The following is a 10,682-nucleotide window of genomic DNA, read 5'->3' as shown; positions in this document are numbered from 1 at the left end:
GCAGGTCTCTACTCTGTGAACTGCAAGTGTCCCAATCACTTCCCAGCCACTCTTAGAGAAAGGGGGAACAAAGAATAGCAATAATGTACAGTTTAGAATAAATGTCCAGTGTCTATTTTGACATTTATAACACTAATTAAAGATGACTCATGAGGTCAGCATTTAGCATCAATACCAACAATAAATAACCATGAACTACATCAGACATTAGACAGAAGGTGTCTACTATGTCATCCACTATATTAATAATCATACCATGAATGTGGTAGAAATTACATAAAATATATATTTATATAAGATAGTAAAATTACAGTTTCTTAAACAAGGAGGAAACACGGTAGGAAAGCAAGAGAAAGTTTGAAATATTTTAAAAATAAACAAAGGAGAAGCAGGGGATAGGTAATAGATGACAGCTATAAAAATGGAGAGATAAAAATAACTAAAAATAATAAAGGAAAGAAATAGAGGATGAATCAACAGGAAAATTTGGCTATTAATAGGGGAAGAGAGTGAAGAAAAGATAATAAGAGGAACAAAAAACAAGATAAAAACAAAGAAACAAACATAAGACCCAAACAAACAAAATCCATATAAAATTTTACCCCAGTAAAGTCAAATCAAGGCTAAATAATAAATGAGTAAAGATGGATTCCTCTTCCTTTTTTATATACACATATTTTGTATATATTAAAAAGAGATACATTTAAGCAATTAAATTTAATCAATTAAAAAGAATAAAATTATATAAATGCATATATATGTATGTATATATTCAGATAATTTTATTTATATTATATATATTATATATATAATATATATATATATATATATATACACACAGCAGCACACGGATTGAAAAAAGTTAAAAATTTAATAATAAGGTAAAATAAAACTTAAAAAGGAAAAGGACCTGCAATGCTTGTGGTCCTTTAAAAAAAAGGAAAAGGAGAAGGAATAAGACAAAAACTTCTCAATGAGAAACTAAGCACTTGCTTCCATTAAGATGGTCAACACTGTTGACAAGGAGGGATGTTTATTGCTTATGTTGTTGAATCTTTCTGTTTATTTGTTTATATATTTAGTAATTTATTAATGGGTTCTGTGACCCTTGGATCAAGGGCTGGGGTTGTTAAGTGTCACTTCTATGTATCTCATCAAGCTGCCAGCCATGAGGCCAGGAGCCAAAGCTGCCAAAGCAGGTCTGTCTCATCTGACCATATAAGTTGGAAAAAACTGGGGAATGCTGATACATGATGCACTTCCATAGTGGGACTGGTGCAGAGTTCTAAATTGAAAGTTCCAGAAGGTGAGGTTTAACCTTGGCTGACCTTTGAAATTCTGTCAGTGGGTATTTGAGACCTGATCCACACCCACTATTACGGGGCAAATCTCAATTTCTGTTAGATATCTGGGTCTCAGGGATTTCCTCCAAATTCCATCTTTAGGGTGAGGAACCTAAACCTCCACCAGCCTCATTTATTCACTGGCAATGGATAATAATTGCCTAGTATCAGACCTGAAGTCCTGGAGTGCAGACATGCATGTCTACCTGGTTACTGGCATTCTTTGAGTTGTTCATATGGGATGCCAGCAACAAAGGGAGACCTCTCTCCTCAGTATCTTGAAACTGGATTGCCCTGGTCACAATTCTCTATGGACATATTTTAATCACATTGGTCCAGGCACAATCTGGACCCCATGATAGGCAACTGCAAGGTCAGGAAAGTAACTGTCTTTTGGGGTTTCCAGTCTGCTATTTCTGCTCGCTGCCTCTAGGTCACTTAAAATAGGTCCCTGATGTCCTGAACATGGGCTGAATGGTTTGGTTGTGTTTCACTCAACACTTTCTCCCATCATCCCTGGGCCACAGAAGATCCGATTTTCCACAGGTTGGCTGTGGAAAAGTTGGTGCATCTCTAACGTATTCTTTCTTATTTTATGTTCAAAATCTCCAGCTTTCTGTTTCTTTATGATTATTTTATTGTCCAATGTTGAATTTTAGTGAATTCCTTTAGTGGGTACCTTGCTTATGTGCAGTCTTTCCACTGATTAAATCTTCTGTTGAGTAACTGCTGGGGAATGCACTTTTCCTCTATTCTTCCATCCTCTGACTCACAGAGTATACTTGAAATAATTTATCTTAAAGCCATAATGACCAGGGCTCAGTTATCTCTGTATCAATCCTCAGATAAACTACTGTGATCAATAGAGGTACCAGCTAAGATAGAGAGGAATACAAAATGAAAAGAATAAGAAGACAATGGATATAATTCGTGGACCTGAGGTCAGTTGCAGTGGTAGTTATATTTCATAAGTTCCATCTAGACCACTATAAACCTGTAAGAACTCTGCCAGAATTCATGCAAAGGAGTGGATCTGAACATTTAAATGAGTATAAAATATAGGAAATTAAAATGTCCTGCTCAGAGCCCACTTGCAAAATAAAGGCATAATCTCAGGGCTAGATATGATATTGACAGAAAGAGGTCATCTAGAATTCCCCCTTTGCTTCATTTAAATGTATGATCCCTTTCCAGTGAGCTTATATTCAGCACTGATTAACTGAGAGATTTATTTTGGCCTCTTTTCTCAAATCAGAATGTCTCTCAATTATCATCTCATATCGAATAGTCCTTGTAGGGTCCAATGATACTTAGGAAGAGTTAGAATTGCAACTTGATATTTCATTCTCATCAATCATGATTCCTCCCCTTTCCTTTCAAAGATGTTGACACAAAAATCCTAATAAACCTCCTCTGAATAATAATCTCCATTTCTGAGTCAGCTTCCTGGGCAAGTCCATCTTCAAAATGTATTTTAGAATTGGTAGTCACATGCACGTACACACACATAGTCACACTTCACCAATATATCCCTACTATCAGGCAATTATATAAGCATGATTAAATGTCAATAAGTCAGGAATACTTGTCTAAGCAGAACACTGCAGGCAAACAAAGCAAATACAAATTTTTAGAAAGTGTCAATGCTTTAAAGACAAATGACTCCATGCTCTGAGATTAAAGGTTTTATGCAAGCAACTTACCAATAGCCTGGCTGGCCTCTTTCATGCCTGGTACCAAAGTACCGTGTGCACAGCATTAAATTCTGCCTTTCTAATGGTCGGCAAGTTCACAGAGTCAGAAATGGCAGTTTCTGTAGTGTTGGTCCAAGATCATCCATGCTGCTAAGCATGTACTTAGCCTTCATATGTTCCACCATATCTACTCTATTGAGGACCCATTACATAAAAAATGAACTGAGTACCATCCACACATTTGGATCAGGGCCCTTATTTCCATAAAATTCATATACATCCGTATCTTAACTCATTCCTCTTTCTAAACAAAGGAAACTATCAAATGTGCTGTGCACAATTATGCCCACTAAAAGAGTTTTCCCTCCTAGTGTCTTTTGGGAAACACTAAATTGGACTATACTGCAGCATTTGTTCACTGGCAAATTGAAGACTGACTAATGGGGGTGATGGCAAGTGTCTCATTAGGGGTTTCTTCTTCCTGCCTAGGAGGACATAAGCCACCCTAAAACTTAAATCTCAAATAATAGTGAATAGCAAAACACAAATAGTCAGATATATATTTACAAAAGTGAACCCCTGATAGATCTAGTCCACATGTATGCTAGAACTAGACAAAGAAAAGATGGCTCTGGTGGTTTATTTCAGGGTCACATCAAAGGCAGGGATGAGGTTTCAGGATCGGAGTCTTGTTTCATGATGTCTTGCAGTCAGCAGGTTGATAGACATCTTGATAGGTCACACCCATCTCAAGATGCTGTGTGGGCCACTGCAGAGCAGGATAGAAATTCACACTGTCCCAAGGCAATTGACCAGAGAAAATCTCCACTGGTCATTCCCAGATACCAAATATTTCTCTCCACTAGGCTGCCATGTGTGGGGACCCACATGCAACCCATGGATTGCTCATGACAGCTGACCATTTTTAAAAGTACTAAGTGAGATTCTTATTCTCCCAGCACTTGGTCAATTGGGAATCCAGTGAGAACATAGATGTGAATTGAGAGCCTAACACTGATGGAACAGCAGTAGGTGATAGATGGCAGGATCACTAGTTGAGATAACTTAATCAAAATAAACACTATTTGCTATAAATTCATCCCTTGCTCTCCACTTAAAGTTAATAACCTTTTCAGTGACCTAACAAAGAGTCCATAGTAGAATACTTTGGTGTGGTATATGCTGCCTTCAACTCTATTGAATTCCATGAAGAATCATGCCTCTTTTCTTCAATAAGTAATAAAAAAATTTTCTTTAATAAAAGTATTTTAATTAAATAAAATATTAATATTAAAGAAATAGTAAAAAGCTTATTTAACCTCTAAAATTCCACTAATGTAGTGGTCTTAAATCTGTGTAGGGTTAATGTCTCACTCTGGCACTCAGAAGTTCTTGACATTTCCTACTCATTTGGTTTGATTAAGATACTGCCATCAATATAGGGGAATGTATATTTTCTGTAAAAGGATATTCAAAATCCTTTCAGAGTATTTTTTGTCTGAAAAGAAAGTTAACATGGCTCCAAGGTGAGACAATAAATATGAACTATAATACTTCCCACAGAAATGTAAATTGCTTTTGGTTCTTTTTACTGATTGGGATTGAAAATGATCCCTTCAACATATCAACAACTTGCCACAGACGGTATTAATTTTTTTCTGGTAAAGGTTCTACAACTGATACAGCAGCTACAATTGGGGAAACCATTTGTTAAATGTTCAATGCACTTTTATCTACTATAGTTCTCTAAATTTTCAACCTTTGTATTTTAAAGACTGGCATAAAAACTATGTATTTTTTCTTGAGGATTCGTTATTGCTTCTGATCTTGGAAGAGAAGTGCAATTTTATGGATATTCTCTTGGCTCTTAGTGCATTATGGCATCAGTGAGAGAGTTTTTTCATCTGTTAAGTATATTCTGTTTCCATAATACATTCATAGATCCAGGAAATAACCATTGGTAGGTCTAGAAACCCATTGAACTAGTTACTCATTGGACTTAAACCAGGATCCTATATGTCTCCTATTTTCTGTAACCGTCTATCTAGCAGTCATGATGATAATTTCTGTGCCCTAATATTAGTAACACTTAGCCCCTATGTTAATCAGTTCTCAAGATTTTTATCTCAGCATCTGTTTTTTCTCTTGGATAATTACTCTGGTAAATGACTCTAGATCCCTACAAGGAAATATTTGTTGGAATATTTATCTTATAGTTTTGAAATGGCATCCTAAAATTCTTTAAATGACTTTCTCTCCTTTTTAATTGATAGTATGTAAGTCTGGGAACTGGCCTAGATAAGAAACCTGTTGAAAGATCTTTTTGTTTGTTTGTTCCTTTTTTATTGCAGTTTCCATTTCTGTTTTATCAAGTTGCAAGATACATAACTCAAGCAGCTCTAAATCTATTGAAGTGCTAAAAAGATTATAGGCTATTAGCCATCAACACAGACCTTTGTGGGTCAAAGCATTCTGGCTTCTGATCACACCCTCATCTTCATTATATTTAGATAGTTCCTGATAGTTAAAAGCTGTCATCTGGTTTCTATATATTTGAAATCATCCTGAAATTAGAAAGACTAATTCCATGAAAACATTTTCTATTGTCAATTTATTGACATCACACTTCTCAAACTTACCATGCCTCTTCAACTATTACATCCCCTCTTCTTCTAATAAAAGGAGTTGTCTCTGGGACAATACAAAGAGTACATATCTCATTATCCTCTTAAGGCAACTTCATTTCATTATTCATAGATACCATTATATCAAAATTTTAATAAGCTACTTCTGAAGTAGATTAAAACTGGATTCATTATTCTTTTCCAGAAATGTCATTGGGAAGTCAGGGAAGAGTACTTGTATGTCTATAAACTTTCTTTTATCCAGTTTTAAAATTATATCCCCCCTAAAAAGAGTCCTGGTGGTTTTTGTTAAATCCTGCAATTTTTAGAATAAGGTATTACTTTCTTGTTGCAGGAAACATTAGCATTGCTTTGGGGTGTTAAATGAAGGCAGTGAGATTTTAAAGACTGTAGTACCTTGTGAGGAATCTGTCTCAGGTAAAGCTTTGCATTATTTCCAGGCCAGTGAAGGATTCTCTCTACCAGTCTGGGGGAGACAGCTTCAGTCAGTTTGGAAGGGTCAAAGCAATATGGAAATACTTTTTTTTGAGATGCAACTATACATATATCCACCATCCTAAGTCCCAATGTATGGCCTCTTCCCTTTTAGGGCCCTCACTTTAGCACAAAAGCCCCGTTGAGCATATGCATTTTGTCTCTTGTTTGTCTTTTTTTTTCTTTACCTCTGTGGCCCTCATAGTTAAAGCCTAGGTCTTATTTCCAATAGTCTCGGTTAGGATGGGGAATTAGGTGTAAATAACTGATTCATAAGGAGATTTTAGGAACAAGAATGAGGGAAAAGGAGAGTGAAACAGGTAAAATATACAAGAAAGGTAAAATATACAAGAAACACAGGGATTTAATAGGTAGGTTGTATGCAATGGGAACTCAGTTCTCTCGGGATCATCCTAGAAAAGAATCTTTTTACCTGAAGTAAGAGTGGTCAAAGGACTTACCCACTCACTACCATCCTCAATGATTGAGGGTTTCCCCAGAGTCATTATATCTCTTGCACTTCTGGGCATCACTTGATATTGTGCCAAAAGTTTTCCCAAGGTATCAGACAAGGCCATGGGGCAGAGAGGGAAGATATATACAATGTGATGCGATACATCACTGACAGTAGGTGTGAGACTAATCTGAGTTCACACAGAACTCTTCACTGCTGTTCTGCTGGAATTAACTGGGCTAAGGAGATGAGCTACACCGGCACCAGAGTCACCTACTTTAGAAGGTGAAATGCAGATGCTGTACTCTACATTTGTAACTGCAGGAATCAGAATGAACTGGCTTTCTGTATAAACTCCCTTCTGAAAAGCAGAGGAGGTGAGCTGAAAAAAATCACAGGGACAATAGGTATTTGCAGGAAGAAGACAATCTCAACAGAAATGAAGATGAAGAGGATTCTTGCATCTTGCATAGTGAAAACCAGCTAAGACTGTCAATTAAGCAAAAAATTTAAAAAATAGTTGATGTGAGGAAAAATACATTTCCTCAAATGATAAGAAATTAACGAGGAACTGGAAGGGATAAAGTAGAGGGATAGACATATAGATATATAGAATTAGATGCAGATATATAGACACCAGTATTAGAAAACAAACTAGCAAGGAAGAACAATCTGAACAAATAAAAACTATAAACCAGATGTTGTTTTCTATGAAGTGTATTTTAAAAATTAAAAGATGGAATAAGAAGCTGTTAATTTTGAACATGGGAAAAAATTACAGAACTGAGATTCTTTAAAACATCAAATTACTCTTTCCCCAATCGTATCAAACTCAAATTTAAAACAAAAGTACCAACTAATTTTTTTAAAAAATTCTACAGAAACAATAGCACAGAAAAGATAAAAAAGTCAGAGATAATGTATAGATTTTCTAGAATTCATGGACTAGCAAAGAAAATTTGAATAACATTAAAAATGACAAAATTCAAACTAAGAGATCAATGCATCTAAATGCCATAAAAAGAAAAATACTTGTATTAAGTGTAATGTGTATATTAATATTCTTTAATGATGAGAATTATTAGTTGTGAAAATTTTAACTGAATCTGCTTCTAGTACACAGATCAAGGTAAAAGTATACTATGGAATGTGTTGTAAATATTATTTTATGTCAGTTTTTCTTAGGCATAATATATTATTTTAATGATTTAAATATCTTCCTTGTAAGTTTTTTGTTTTCTATAGAACACTTTTTCTATTATTTTCATCATCACCTATTTTGAATAATTTAAAAACATACAAGTATATTAGAATATAAATTTAGGTTATTAAACAGCAAAAAATTCTCTAAAAATAGAGAACGTGAAATACTACAATAAATGATCAAGTCGTATTCTTCATTGAATTAAGAGGATATTAAATACAGATATGTCTGCTTTGAAGAAGAAATATGCCTAACTTATAAAGAAAGGGAAGTGGGTCTGGGATTATATCTCAGTGGGAGAGTACCTTGTCTAGCATGTGAGGCCCTGGGTTCAATCCTCAGCACTGCAAAAAATAAATAAATAGATAGATAGATAGATAGATAGATAGATAGATAGATGTATTGTGTTTATCTACAACTAAGAAAACTTTTTAAAAAGGTTACATTTATTTTTGAAGCTTTTTTGCAAAGAAAGTAACTTAGAAATACAATACTCTATTTTTCTAAATGTTATTTTTACTCACACTCTGCAAAACATTGGTTATATATTTTGGTGTTCTGACCTGGAAAAAAATTCTTTGAATATCATCATCTTCATTATCACTATGGATAACAGAGAGGTTGCATGGCTACTATGTGCCAGGGGTTCATTTTAGTATTTTCTTTGTGGCTTCACATTTAGGTCTTCAAACAATTGTATGTGGGTTCTATGATTTCTCAATTTTCAGATAGAAATTTTAAGGAGAGAACCAAGTAAGAATGAAATAGTTAAATATGTTTCCTAAGATCACACAGCATAAAGGTGGCTGAAAAACTAAAAGAGAAACTAAAAAGGAGAAATGGAAAAGGGGGAAAAAAGAAGGAGTAAAGAACAGAAGGTGGAGAAGGCAGAAGGGTAAGAGAAATGAAGAAGAGAAGGAGAAACATGAGAGAAAGATGAATTGAGATTCAAAGACAGAAATAAAAGAAACAGAGAGATATGGAAAGGTAATATGCTATGAACAGTACAGTATATATGTACAAAATTATCCAATAAAGTGATAAATGTGTACTCTTTAAGAGCAAAGATGCAGAATATCTAACATTTAGCAAAGTGATTTTCAATAGCAAGTGCTTAGATACTTATGCATAATATTTATAGTGAAGTTATCAAAATTGAAGAAGATGTCAAAGAAGGAAAGAGAGAGAGAATAAATGGTTGATAAAAAAAATACTAAAGCACTTCACTAAATTTTGTAATTTTTTCCCAAAATACATCAGGTAAAAATCTCATTTTTGATCAGAAAGGAATCAAACAAGCCATACTGCCCTTTCTCCTGTCCCTGAACTGGACTCATCTCAGGCTTTTGAACAAGTACTTTTGATCGATCTCCCAAGGAGGCAACTGCCCCAGAAGCTATGATCACAAGTTGCAATGAGAGCCACAGTGACTTAATCCCCAGGGCTTCTCTGACAAACCTTATTTGGAGAAGGTACTTTTTTGGATCATTTTGTTTTTTTATTGCTTGACACTTGCAGGAAATATGGTCATAGTTCTTGTCTCAATGAAGGATCCAAAGCTCCACAGCCCCATGTATTTCTTTCTTTCCAACCTTTCCTTGCTAGATCTCTGTTTTACCAGAAATTGTGTGCCACAGATGTTGGTTAATTTATGGGGTCCAGAGAAGACTATCAGCTATATTGGCTGTGCTATTCAACTCTATGTCTTCCTGTGGCTTGGAGCCACTGAGTGTGTCCTTCTTGTTATCATGGCCATGGACCGCTATGTGGCAGTATGTCATCCACTGCAATATACCACTACCATGCATCCCAGAGTTTGTCTGAAGCTGGCTACCCTTGCCTGGGGAACTGGTCTGGTGCAGTCTTTGGTCCAATCCCCTGCCACCCTCCAGTTACCCTTCTGCTCCAGGATAATAGATGACATCGTGTGCGAAGTCCCAGCTCTTATTCATCTCTCCAATACAGATACTACCTACAATGAAGCCCAGATGTCCATTGCTAGCATTTTTCTTCTGGTTGTGCCCTTGATCATTATCCTTTCCTTTTATGGTGCTATCGTGCATGCAGTACTGAGAATAAAGTCGAATTCAGGACAGAAGAAAGCATTTGGTACCTGTACTTCTCACCTTCTTGTAGTCTCCCTCTTCTATGACACCGTCACAGGTGTCTACCTTCAACCCCCAAATCACTGTGCTCATGAACAGGGCAAGTTTATCACCCTTTTCTACACAGTAGTAACCCCAACTATTAAACCCTTCATCTACACTCAGAGGAACAAGGAAGTAAAAGGAGCACTAAGAAGATTAGGGAGGAGGACTGGATTTCCCAGAATAACTAACAAGGTTGATATTTGTTTGCCTATTGCTTAACAAAAAAAATGAAACAACCTCATCACAAAAGCTGCAGAACATAGGAAAGAACTATATTTTGTGATTTCAGTTTCAGCCATCAGGAGATACGAATATTTATACAATATTTTATTATCCTTCAGTCATTGATTAGGCCCTTAATTTCTTCATGATGCTGATTTAGGCACAAGATGGTATAGAAATTAATATATTTAATAGTTATTTTCTTAAAAAGTATATAATACAGTTGAAATGTGGGGGGTACGAAAGAAACACAACACTTGCAAAATAAGATACCAAGTAATATATTTCATGCTTTTACATTGATTTCACTTTTTCCATTCTGTGTTTCTCCAAGTTAAGCAAGTGCTTTCATCTAAATGTCTTGTCCCCAAAAGATTTCTAAAGTTTTGAGACACAGACTTTAAGAAAAAAAAAAACCTTGTATTTACTTCTATAATTTAATCTAATGTATCTTTGTTCTGAATTGCTTCTGTCTCTCTGCCTCAATATAACATCA

The 10,682-nt window shown here is 35.3% G+C and overlaps 1 pseudogene across 1 annotated transcript; it reads left to right on the top strand.

The window, feature by feature from the left end:
* The first annotated feature begins 9,212 nt into the window (after positions 1–9,212).
* On the top strand, positions 9,213–10,152 carry LOC308649847 (olfactory receptor 2H2-like; annotated as a pseudogene). The gene has a single exon. The product of its transcript is annotated as an olfactory receptor 2H2-like (transcript).
* Positions 10,153–10,682: the final 530 nt, after the last annotated feature.

This window comes from Spermophilus citellus (assembly GCF_964194105.1).
Source record: "Spermophilus citellus genome assembly, chromosome: 5".
NCBI classification, from domain to species: domain Eukaryota; kingdom Metazoa; phylum Chordata; class Mammalia; order Rodentia; family Sciuridae; genus Spermophilus; species Spermophilus citellus.
The sequence above is the reverse complement of the archived record's forward strand: the minus strand, read 5'-3'. Positions and strand labels throughout refer to the sequence as shown.